The sequence below is a fragment of the Ascaphus truei genome, chromosome 2 (genome assembly GCF_040206685.1).
Source record: "Ascaphus truei isolate aAscTru1 chromosome 2, aAscTru1.hap1, whole genome shotgun sequence".
NCBI classification, from domain to species: Eukaryota; Metazoa; Chordata; class Amphibia; order Anura; family Ascaphidae; genus Ascaphus; species Ascaphus truei.
The window spans coordinates 259538546-259552520 of NC_134484.1; positions in this window are offsets into that span (position 1 = coordinate 259538546).

The following is a 13975-nucleotide window of genomic DNA, read 5'->3' on the forward strand; positions in this document are numbered from 1 at the left end:
AAAAGTCTGGCGTATACAATGAAGCCGCTGAAGTGTCAAATAAAGAAGGAGACCCCAGTATTCCTGATGGGACAGAGTCATCCAAAACAAAAAGGCGGAAAAAAAAAGAAAAGCGGTTCTTCACTTACCGTGGAAGGAACAGACACGTCCATAGATCCTGTGGAGAAAAAGGGGGACGTGTTGCCCTGCAGCCTAGAGAAAATGGAGAATTCGTCCCCCAGACAACCGAATATCCAGAGGGCCCAAGACAGAAGTCGTGTTCCCCAAAGAAGTGTCTGTCCGGGGCCAACAGTGAGGAACCCTCAACCAACCATCCCAGGGAAGCGGAGCCGGAACCAGTGAGTGTCGATCCCTTGACCAGCCCTGAAGATGCCCTGAAAAATGCCATGCATGACTGTGATATGCTCTGTGAACAATTGAAACAAAAGAAAGATGGTTACACAGAGCTACAGAAAAATAACGCGAAGCTACAGGAATATGTGCTCGAAATGTACTCTTCGGCCAGGACAGAATTGGTGATCTCAAGACTGAGCTAGATACTGCAAACGCTACCATTTCCGCCATGGATGAAAAGCAGAGCCAATCTGATAAAATGATGGCTAAGCTGAAGCGGAAGTATGAGGAGGCGCTGAAGCAGATGACAGTCTTTCACCAAGAGGTTCACACTCGTCGCGTAGAGCTGAATGCCTCACAACAGGAGGTCAACAGTGTCCGGACAGAGGTGGACGTATCTCAGAATGAGGTTCATACACTCCGTAGAGCACTGGATGCCTCACATCATGAGACCAACAGCTGCCAGACAGACCTGGAAGTCTCCAGAAAGGAACTTCACAGTCTCACTGAGGAGCTAGACATTGCAAAGAAATCTATTGTCAATCTTAATACAGATCTCAAAGTCTCTCAGAAGGAGCTTCAGACCCTCAACCTAGAGAAGGAAGTCTCACGCCAGGAGACTGTCATTCTCAAAGCAGATATGCGTAAATGGAAGGAGGACTGCAAGGAGGCCCTGAATAGTACAGAGACTGAAAAAGGAGAAAATTTAAGATTAAAAAGAGAAAACTTTAAACTGAAAGAAGAAAATTTTCATTTGACAGACGACGTCAAGGAAAAGAATGATAAGCTGCACGAGCTTAAAGAAATAAATAGACTTTTGGAAGGTGAGAAGTTTGAAGCAGAGCACCGACTGCAGAACCAACTGCAAGTTTCTGCGTACGCACATCCAGAAGGCCGAGGAGAAGCAGCGAACTCTGCAGGAAGACAATCAGCATGCTGTTAAAGAAATACAAGTGCTGCAGGAACGTCTGATTACCCAGTATGTCCCCGCAAAGCAGCATGAGAAACTGAAGGCTACCCTGAGCATCACCAAAGCATCGCTAGAGGCCAAGCTTAGAACCCAGGTGACTCGGCACAAAAGGGAGCACAAGAAGGTCCAGAAACTGAGACAAGTAACTGTGGTCCGAGCAAAGAAATTCATAGTGCTTCAAAATGCAATGAAAATGTGGAAGCAAGCTCAGAGAAAGCAAAGTGTGCAGATAAATTCCCTGAGAAGACACTTGCAAGACGCACTCAAAAAACAGGGATCTCTCGCGGATGAGGTTACAGTTCTACAAGGACAAGTATTGACCCTGACTAAGAGTCAGTATCCCACAGCCACAAAAACCCATGAAGACAAGGGTACAGTGAGAGCTGTTAATACCGCTCGTCTGAAAAACAAGGTTGCAAAATTTGAACCACCTAAACAAGCACTAGCAAAACCTTTAGCCACCCAACAGGCAATAAAAGAAGGTACACGTGCTGAATCAAAACCAGAAGAATTCTTAAAGATGGGACATTCTGTGGAAGTGGATATGGAATTGCAACTTAATCCCAAAGAGGCTGACCTAGCAACTCCATTGAGTGGGAAAAGTGCAGAGAGACAGCTTCAAGAGCGGAAAACTCAAAGGGCTGTTGTTAAACGCTCTGCAACTGCTGCCATACAGTCTGCCTACAATAAGATGAGCACGAGGGATATCTCATGACCGCGCACATAGCATAAAGACTATACTTAGAAAAAGTCCTCCTCGAGCGACTGAGGAGTGCTTATCTCAAGCACCTTCGGGAGGAGACACGAATAAACTGGAGAAAGGGCTCCAATCCCAGTGGGACTGAGGGTTCTCTTCCTCCATCCACTCTCATTCAAGTCACAGAGATATCTAGAATGAGAGTGGAAGGATGGGCTTTGGCCGTGGCAAGCCAGAGCTTCCCACAAACAGGGGAGGTATGTAACAAGGAGTTATCCCTGTTCAGGAAATGTGCTCTAATCCAGCAGTGTGGTGGTTAACTGCTGGTAGTCAATTAACAAACATCACCTGCCTGATTAGTTTTCTTAGAAAAGCCTGTCTTTGAGACAGGAAGGGAGATTGTTCCTGAGTCTCACAAGTTGTGGGACTGACCATAGGGACAGATGTCTTGAAGCCTGCCAGAAGAAACAGCACGCTGCCTGCAAGACACATGGAAAAGAACCTCTAAACCTGAATGCTGACATACCCTGAGGAAAAAGGCAGCAACCCAGGAACAGAGAAGACTTTCCCTCCAACTACAAGAAACAGATAAGACTTTCCTTTATAAGACTTTTGGTATATCTGCACATATCAAGATATATGTTTGGGGCTGGGAGACGTGCTAATCTAAAGGGAGTTGTGGACTGCATAGGTTCCACTAGAAATACTCCCAAGAGGAACAGAAGCATTGTTTGACCCCTTTTTTGAATATGTTTGGATGTTTTTTTCTTATGTTAAAGGAACAGGCGCAATAAAAGCCTTATTTAATTTCACCTTAACAAGTCTCCCTTGCATACCTCTGCGCACGTCCTCCTACAGGCAGTCATTGGGAAACCTAAAAAATAACAAGCACCTCAAATACAATACATAACAATTAAATAAAAACAAGCATTTGGAAAAAAAAATACATTGTTTGTCTCTGTGCATGTGATAAGCACATTCACAGTCAATGGGCATCCCCAAACAAATTCCACAATTAAATAACATACAATCAATGCATTTCTTACCTTTGATGTCTTCATGCGTGCACCAACTCTTGACCCAGGATGCAATGCTCCTCAACAGCCGATGCGCAGAAGTCCATGATCATATGTTGATTGAAGAGATGTCTCCCGTGTAAGTGCTTAATTATTTTCTTCTTTCTTTTCTTTCCTTCTTTATTCTGTCCTTCATTACAATGAGGCGGATGTTGTCCCGTTGGCTTCTTGGCATCAAATGAGACGGGACAGGCCTTATATAAGGCCTTTGACATCCCATTTGAGTGTCAAATGGTACACCCCAAATCTGATTGACAACTTCCATTTTTTTCAAAGGATGTGACATCATCTTAAAGGGAGAACATCCCATCCTTTAACAAGTATGGAAGCTGTCACATGGTACTCCAATCAATTGGTCTGCGGGGGTTCCTGCCGGCCTCTGGTATCAATCCAGTGCAGTAAAACAAAAATAAACTCCTTGTATGCTTCTTGTAAATGCATACTGTAGTGCCGACGGTTATTCTAATACAAACCAGTGGCAATCGCCAAAAAGACCCAGGTACATGCTGGGTACATGCTGGGTACATGCTGGGTCATGTTTAAGGCAAGTTTAAGGCATTTCTGCATTGACTAATGGCCCATCAGATTAACAGCGGGGGTCCCTGGCAGTCCCATTCAAACTGAATGGGACTGCCAGGGACCCCTGCTGTGTTAATCCAATGGGTCATTAGTCAATGCAGAAATGCCTTAAACTTGCTTTAAACTAGCCAGGTTACACCCAGCATGTAGAGAAGAAAAGCAGGCACACGGTCTTAATCAGCAGTGAAAAGGGTTTAATGTGCCAAGAAATCCAACATTTTGGCAGTAATACTGCCTTTCTCCAGGTGTAGGCTACCAGATACCAGTGAACAGCATATATTTATACATATACCCCCTTGGTACTCACCCCTCCCTGCTCAGCCTCACAGTCATGACGTCGACGCCCAGTCGATGACGTCAGCGTGCCTGCGTGGCGCTTCGTGATGACGTCAGACGTCGTGGTGCTGGTCCCTGGTAGCAGAGCACAGAGCTGCCCTAGGAGGAAATCACTGCCACACCACACACCAGGATGTTGACGCCCCCGTGATGACGTCAGCCGTCGGGGGTGGGGGGGGATGAGTAGGAGAGAGAGGGCAGGTCTCTACCAGTGCAGTACTCATGTGTGCTGTGCTACTGTAGAGACATGGGAACACAGTCTGAGCAGGGAGGACTGAGATCCCAATACATCACACTGTAAGTGCAAATAAACAAAAAGAAATCAAGCATATGTGACATGTATACAAACAACATATACCTGTGTAATAAAAACAATGAACTTTAAGCTGCAGATGACTCTACCCTGATGGACTATAAAGCCCTAAGTATATAGTATATACCCAAATCAGTGAAAAGAAAGAATCCCTATATTGTGGCACTTAAAGAAAGGACTCCCTAGTTAAAACTTAATATTTATTGTATAATTTTAAAATAAAACTGTTTGGAGGATCCATAAATGCAGGACAAAAAGCTAAATAAAATAAATTAAAAGAACGGAGAGGTATGGTGAGGGTATTAATAGGATAATATTTGTATATATCCTATTATTAAACATTATTGACCCTTCAGTTGTTTATGGGTGTCCATATATGTCATAAATGGGTAAGTATAGTTTGGATAATGTTATATCTCAAATCCCTAATAACCAGTCATAAATATAGGCTGGATGGGATAAACTATATATATTCTCAATAAAACATGAAGAGGTGTTGGTTCAAGGTAAATCCTGGCTATATATAGTTAGTTACTAACATGAAGCAGCCATACATATAGCTCTGGCAATTTCTATGTAGCCTGCCTCTAACAAGACAAATGTAGACACATATAATAGTAGAACAGACTGACCCTAAAGTCTGAGTGCTCTTGCTGCCCACGAATGCAGTCTACGAATCACTCAGACGGTACACAAGCCCACACCTCTCCGATGAGCCGACGTCACGTGATGGTGACGTCAGACGTACCCTACATTCGTTTCACCGTGACTGGCTTCATCCTCCCTCTTTTAAAGGCAACCATAGGTGTTGTCCACTCCTCAACAGATCGCCAGAATGGTCAAAGCCCGGCCCCTTTTTTAGGCCAACCCAAAGGAAGGGGAAAAGGAAGACCAGACGCGGGGGCCAAGGCAAAGGGAAAATCCCCTTACTCTCTACGGTTAACGGAGCAGTAATAAGTATGGACACACTGGTCATTAACTTGTCTAATCAAACTTTGAATCCATGCGAGGTGTCTGTCCTTGCCAGAGGTCCATCATATGTACCTACCACACTTTTTAATGACTTTGAGCTGAGATCGATGTGTTTACATTTGAACGCTTATTGAACCTTAAATCGTTTTTTTTTGCAACAGGTCTACAGAATCGGGGTATCCGACTCACCCACAAGGGACAGATAATTCGGCTATTGACCCGCAAGGGACAGGTATTTCATCAATTGACGAACAAGGGACAGATAATTCGGTCTCAAGTCAAGGTACCAAAGTATGTAAACTCAAGTCTACCTTTGTACCGCCATTTAAAAATCAATCAGTTAGTACCTATATGCTACTGATTAAGGCGGACATTGCTAGGTACAAAAAAAACAAACCTAGGGCCACATACAACATCTCGGTTCAGGAAAAGGAAGCACTCAAAACTAACTAACAATAATAACATCATCATTAAGCGTGCAGACAAAGGGGGAGCCCTAGTAGTACAACATTACTCAGATTACGAGGCTGAAGCTTTCAGACAGCTGAGTGACACTAATTGCTACATTAAACTGGATAGAGACCCCACTTTTAATTACGCGAGGGAGATAAAGAAGATCATCCAGATGGGAGTTAACAACCGCTGGATAACAGAGTCAGAATTAGAGTTTATTACTATGCCGCATCCTAAATGCCCTGTGTTCTACACATTACCGAAAATCCACAAGGGTTTGAATCCACCTCCAAGCCGCCCTATAATAGCTGCCATAAATTAACTTAACCAACCCCTTGCCATATTCGTAGACACCTTTTTACAACCGATTGCACAGACAGCAAAATTATACATCAGAGATACGTTTGACTTTCTTACCAAACTCAAAAACATACCACGTAATGGTCAGAACCACATATTGGTCAGTCTAGATGTGTCTAGCCTTTACACGATAATTCCACATGATGCAGGCCTAGAGATAGTAAGGTCTGCTCTCACCACCCCCTATAGGGATACTATCCCTACTGAGTACATCATGCTTATTCTACATTTCATTCTATACAAAAATTATTTCAGATTTGAGAACAATGTTTTCCTGCAGATCAAAGGAACAGCAATGGGCAGTAATATGGCCCCTGCATACGCCAACATTTTTATGACACATTTTGAAGAGGAGTATATCTATAAGTCAGAGTTTTTTGTGCACATCCTGAGCTATTTTAGGTATATTGATGACCTGTTCTTTGTGTGGACTGGTACTGAGGATCAATTATTATCATTTTTTGAATATCTTAATAATCTTCGCTCTCCAGTACGCCTCACAAACACATGGAGTACACAACAACTTGCCTTTCTGGATGTCCTCATTACACAAACCAACGGTGAGTTACATACTGATCTTTACAGAAAGAGTACTGACAGGAATGCCATTCTAAGAGCAGATAGTCACCATCCTCCTTCACTTATTGATGCATTACCATTTTCACAGAAAGTCTGTCTGTAAGATCACGAGCAGAGAGGATAAAATCAAACCAGCCATTGGAGATTTGCGTAACAGATTCCTGGCTAGTAGATATCCTCCTGCAGTGTTGGACCGGGCACTGGACAAAGAGGTAAATGCTATCAAAAGGAGGAAGGAAGACAGACTTGTATTCAACACTACTTATAGTCAAGCTGGTGGTTTTGTAAAATCTACAATTTTAAAACATTGGCATACCTTACAAAATGATGACATCCTTTCTGCAAGTTGCTGTGCACCACCTATGGTTGCCTTTAAAAGAGGGAGGAACTTGGCAGACAGCCTGATACATGCATACAATGATGGTAACTACAAAACCCCTCATTTCCTGATGGGAGGCAGGCCGGGTAACTTTAGGTGTTTGAGCTGTTCGATTACTGGCAATATATTCTGTCACCCGAACAGTGGTAAAGAAATTAAAATCAAGGATAGAATGACACGTAGATTAGATTTCGTTGTGTATGTAGCCCCCTGTAAACAGCACAGGCTATACCTATCTTCCTTTTGCTGTGGTAAGTCCTGTTAAGATCAGGCACCAGTAATCATCATGGGTTTTCCCCCTTCATAGCCCTATCCTGAATGGTAGATGCAGGCCTGGACTCTGCTACAGGCGTGAGCAAGAGGGGAGGTCCTGTTGACATCACGCGGGGTGGGGCTAGCTCTATATCTAGCAGCCAACTCCGGTGAGTAGAGTTAGTTCGAGATTTAGTCAGAGAGAGTTCGAGAGAGTTAATGGTGATATCGAGAGCCTGGAGTTGCCGGTTAGTTATGCCGGGAGTATGCAGTGCAGTTAATATGCTATGAGTCAAGAAATCCTGCGGATCGGTCTGAGGATTTGGGAGGAGACTACAGTCTCCCCTGCGCAGAGTGCAGGAGAGAGAAGAGTGGAAAGATTCAGCGTCTTCTATTAGAGCTGATAGAATTATAGACTTGGTGGACCAATGCCCTCACCCCAATGCCGAAGGTGATGGGGAGAATCCAAGCCCCACCGCGAGGCTAACCTCGGGGGTGGGCCACAGGGTATTGAAGCCCTAGCCCAGACCATCCTGCCGGAGAAGCGACTTGGAGGGAAGGAGAGGAGGAATTATCTGGGTGATGGCGAGCGGCATATAACCCGTCCTGGCTATTGTGTTGCGGCTGTTGGAAGCCACTATCATTGGGATATTGTTGCTCTGTTAATAAAAGAGACTATTCATCATCCGCAAAGACTGTGTGTGATTTGGAAAGTACGACCCTGGGACCCAAGGGGTTCTTCTATACTGGTCCTGTCCCATATTCCTGGGAGTATAGAAGATGGAGGCGCTGCACCATTAAGAGATCATGGAGGCTACCACACCAGAAGCCCGGTCCAAGCTCCCCCACACCATCGCGGGAAGCTCAGGCCCTCCTGTTCCTCACAGGTACGCACCACACCTCATGTAATCCGTCCTCATGCACCCTAGACACCACCGTAGAGTCTGGGGGAAGGGGGAAAGCAGGGTTACATGTACATAATAAAGTGCCCATGTGGTCTTCTCTATTTGGGAAAATCCATAAGAATGCTTAAAACTAGATTCATAGAGCATAAAAGTGTCATTTGAAAAGGTACGGATCCCTCTGTGCTAGTGCAGCACTGTGTGGAACACAATCATAACGTGGCATCTCTGCGCATTATGGGAATCTAATCAGTAGCGCCCAGTCAAGGCACTCCTGACAGGGATACATTTCTACTGAGACGGGAAGCATTCTGGATCCACGCTCTTAACACCAGTAATGGAGCAGGACTTAATGAACAACAGAATTTGAGGTGTTTCCTTAACAGAAGGTAATTCTATCTTTTTACAGGCACGCGTGATCTGGTACCTTCCATGGACTACTCTTCTATCCAGTGTGGGAGATCGCCCTACATCCCACCCTTCTTGCCCTCCCTTACCCCCCCCCACCGCAGTTTACCCCCCATTTCCTCCCCCCTGCTCTCCTGTCCTTGTTTTCCCATTCCCCCCCCCCCTCTTCCCTCCCCCTCCATTGATGTATGCTTTAATAGTTTTGTTATGTACTGCTCTTTTTTGTTATGGGTATATACTATATACTTAGGGCTTTATAGTCCATCAGGGTAGAGTAATCTGCAGCTTAAAGTGTTTGTATACCTGTCACATATGCTTGTTTTGTTTTTGTTTATTTGCACTTACAGGGTGATGTATTGGGATCTCAGTCCTCCCTGCTCAGACTGTGTTCCCATGTCTCTACAGTAGCAGAGCACACGTGAGTACTGCACTGGTAGAGACCTGCCCCCCTCTCCAACTCCACCCCCCCCCCCCCGACGGCTGACATCATCACGGGGGCGTCGACATCCTGGTGTGTGGTGTGGCAGTGATTTCCTCCCAGGGCAGCTCTGTGCTCTGCTACCAGGGATCGTCATCACGGAGCGCCACGCAGGCGCGCTGATGTCATCACGTGGGCATCGATGTCATGACTGTGAGGCTGAGCAGGGAGGGGTGAGTACCATGTGGGGTATATGTATAAATATATGCTGTTCACTGGTATCTGGTAGCCTACACCTTGAGAAAGGCACTATTACTGCCAAAACGTTGGATTTCTTGGCACATTAAACCCTTTTCACTGCTGATTAAGACCGTGTGCCTGCTTCTTCTTCTCTACTGGACCATTTTTGGAAATCAGGAGCTCCCCAGAACCAGCGCACCGGCAGCTAAGTACCCCACTATCACCTGAATGTCTGAGTGCGTGCACAGCCCTCTTTCTATACACCCAGCATGTACCAAGCATGTAACCAGGCTAGTTTAAGGCAAGCCTTAGAATACTTGTTGTCTCATCTGTAAGTGCCAGTGTGAAGCTGGCGTCAAAATATTGCAAGTTTTTATAGTACTACAGTATATGCTTATCACAGTTTAGTGAATAGCAGTTTCTGGCAAAAAATGCAATTTCAGGCTTTTTTTGGCTTACCGCGCAGCTTGTTTTAGCGAAACTGTTATAGTAGTATAAAAAGCCATTCTAGTGCGATATTGCCCTGTTATCAGAGTTTGTGAATAGCAACATAGGCAATATCACACTATAAGGGCATTTATAGTGCTATAAGTCACTTACCAAAGTTTAGTGAATAGGCCCCAAAGCACTGTATTTTTATTTATTTCTAGAGAATTGTAAGGAAAAGTTTAGGGGGCATGTTTTTGTTCAAACAACCGTGCCTCTCCGTTGTTCCTAAAGTATGAACAATAGTTTGTCACATTTTAAATTGAAAAAGAAAACACAGTATTTTCTGTGTTATTACATTTTCAAATCAATTACTTTCTGCTTTCAAAAGTATGAGCTGAGATTCATTCTTTTAAGTCCTTGGGAAGAAGAACATACAGTAGATTGATTGATTTCTGTAATTGTTCTTTCGGTAGCCTGCTTCCTTTCACACTGCAAGAAAGATGGAAAAAAAAGTGAAAGATGGCAAAGTCATAAACCTCCCTCCCTCCCTCCCACTAATTTATAAACTGACAGCTGTGAAGGCTGACATTTGAGTCATTTGGATAAAATGAAATTATTAAATGTAAAGGTTGATTCATCTGAAAGGATTTAGAAAAATGACGGCCTGTACACCTACAATATTTAAAGTAATTTGGGTTATGTGTGATGCTATTTAACTGGGCTGATGAGGAAGGGAGACTTTGCCCCAAGATGATTAAGATCAAACATAAATTGACAGAGCTATTAACCTTTTCTCATGCTTATGAAAATATATTTTTGCACTTGAAGGTTAGCTCATGTCAGTCATCAAATGTACAGAGGGTCTTATCAATGAACCTATTGTACAATTGTAAATTAATCCCAACTGTATAAATGACCTTATCAAAAAAGTTGCAAGTAAATGTTCTTAAGACTAAACAGAATACAGTCTTTGTAACATTATTGCCACGTAATGTCTGTGACCTCAAAGTAAAGCTTGAAAGTTTGGAGATGTAATCAATTAATTGAAATACTCTTGGTGAAATGAATATCCATTTCCATAGTCTTTTGATATTAGTTTGGGAAAATAAAGTAATGCACCATAATATGAGATATTTAAGAGGGCAATTGGTGCGTTTAAACCGGAATATAGCGAGTAGACCGTAAAACTTTTATTTAAAGATAATTTTTTTCTTATGATGCACATATACATATGTACAGCTGAACCCCGTTATAACGTCGTATAGGTGTCAGAAATATATGCTTGCCTATTAGTAATAATCAATCAATTGCCAATCTGTATGCTGACTAGGCTACTACGGACTTAGTAAAAACAGTCAGTCCACAATAATATACAAAGTGGATAAGGGAAACTCCCTTAATTAGGTGCTCTATGTTATTCCAGTGCAATCATTATTAAGGCATATGTTGTATAAACACTTAGAGCAGGGTGACCATCTTCCTTAATAATCACACCAGCGATATTCAAAGTCCATGAAATTTTGGAAGGAAGCAACAATACAAAATCCGCAGTCCATAATATGAGGGGAGAAAGCCAACTGACCTAACCGGTGAGTATGTAACTCCACCCGGCGGTCCCTCTGTGGGTGGGCTAAACATAACCTCCCATAATCTCAATTGTAAAGGGTTGTGTACTCACTCTTCCAAGCTGGATTCTGCTGCGCTTCCCTCGCTGGAAAGCTGGATGGCCCCTGTTCAGTTGCGTGCCTCGGTCCCGGGATAGAGCAAGGATAGTGAAAAATTCGGACGAGCACTGCTTTGAGGAAGGCGGGAGGCAAGGTGCTGCAAAAATAACTTTATTCAGGCATACATGCCCAGGTAAAACCACATGAGGAGGATCCTCTGACGCGTTTCGTCCTTATGGGACTTTATCGAAGAGTCGATGTGGTTTTACCTGGGCTTGTATGCCTGAATAAAGTTATTTTTGCAGCACCTTGCCTCCCGCCTTCCTCACAGCAATGCTCGTCCGAATTTTTAACTATCCTCACAATAATGTACAGTAGCTAAAGGCTCAACAATCAAAATTCCAAGTAGGTTTTTCCTCAGTTTAGAACATTATTTCTGCATTAATAACACTGGGAACCAGCAGGATGAAAAGACTGTTCCACAGAAATGTATGAAAGCAATCAAACTTTTACAGTGTGAATTTCCCCGTGATTCACATCATATTTGTCATGCATATAGGCCACACTCCATAACTAATATTATCATCATTTTTAATGGTTTATTAAAGTTAATTCTTGGTAACTTCTATCAAGCTAGATTTTTCCTGTTCTACAGTAAAATAATTGTTATTATTATACCATATCTCATTATCAGGCACAACCAATATATTATATATCCCTTTACCATGAGTTACTGGCTTCCCATCTCTGATTGAGCCGCATCTTTGCTGTTTTCATATTCTAGTATTCCACTGAAGCACATCAACACAAACTAGGAAAGAGGCCAAAAGAATTAGAATTCAAGATAGTGCCAGCTCTTTTACAACTACAAATAAGTAATAAACTACTATCACTACACTAATAAAGACAACTACAGAGATATATAGATATTATATGGTATGTGCTCATTTACCTCTCCTATCCACAAAAGCTATTGGCACCAAGTTACGGCTGTTAAAGGCACTAGTTGTATTGTTTGTGCAACTTGCCAATAATGTGGCAAAACACTAAGATGATTTAAATATCACCCAACTTGTGCTGCTGTTTTTGTCTATCTACAGTATATTTTGTAAATACATTCATATTAAAGTATATGATTTATAAAGAATATAAAAGAAGTAAAACAAAGTATTGAATATTTGCTATGAGTTCTTGAGATTACTTTTGTAAGAAGTGCTAAACCATCCATAACAAACCTTTTGTGCTGGAAGACAATTTACGGCCTCATTTATTTGAATGCTTAATACAAGGTCATATTTACTAGTCTGTGTTACTTCAAAGATACCTTTCATATCGGAAGACACTTTAAAACTCATTCACTTGAGTGGGCTGTAAATGGCTACATTTAGTAAACTGTGCTTATGGAGTAGCACTGCTAACTAAATACAGTATGGCACAACATACAGTGCCAGGTGTATGACGACCCATTTCATACAAGGTACGTCATTAGGGTACTCAAAAAGTTAATCTAATGAATACCGAGGGTTTGAATATTTCATAATAATAATATTTGGTGCAAGCATACTGTAATATGACCCCTATATGTCCATAGATGCCCTCCAATGTAATGGATGCAAATAATTATTGTGCTGTGCTAAATAACACCTTGTAATTTCAGAGATGTTAGGTATAAGTTCAAGGGATGCAACATCTAACCATAAGATTACTTAATAATATAATATAGCTTTCAATCTGATTCTTGTAAAATAATAACTTGCATGTACTGTACAGTATACCTGTACTTGGGAATTAGAAGATAGCGGTGCTACTTATGTATAGTTTTATAAGTGTAATTGTCGTGCTCGCCACAAACCGGGATCGGACCACGGGGCTGAGGTAGGGATGTGAATATACCGACCTTAGGCTGTGCAGCCGGTTCAGGATTGCGCAGTTCGTAGTCATTCATAGCAGGGTCAGGGTTGGAGACAGTAGCAGCATTGATATCCGAGCAGGGGTTTGGCAACGGGAAGTAAGGTGCGCTCCGCTTCAGCGAAGGAGCAGCAGCAGCAGCAGCACAGGAGTGGCCTCTGCGCGAGGAGCTGGAATGGCCCGTGGTACCGGTCACTGCCAAGGGAGAATGCAGACCGGGCTAGGCACACCGCAGGGTAGCACTGGAAAACCAGTGCTTTAGCACAGGAGTCCAGAACAGGCCTCTGCGAGGAGAGAGAGCAGCAGGCCTCAGAAGGCAGGCCTCTGCTATAAGAAAGGCAGCAGGCCTCAAGGAACAGGGAGCTGAAGCAGCAGTGAAGCAGCAATATATAGAGCAATATATATAGGGCGACAGGCCAATAACAGGAGGGAGGTGTGTGAGAATCCTCCAATGACAGAGCACAGGGCAGTGAAAGCTAGCACAGGTGCTAATGATTTCAAGAGGGAGTATTAGGTGAACTGCAGAGATCTGCAAGGCTACAAGCAAAGCCAGCAACGGATTCCTTACAATAAGTGAGCCAGGTGTCTTCAAGTTAACCCTGTTGGGTATGGCTTGCCAACCAGTCAATGTAGTGCTTTGCATAGTAGGACAGCAGAGTGGTGGGAGAGGAAAATAAACTTGGCTATGTCATTTAGAATGGTGGACT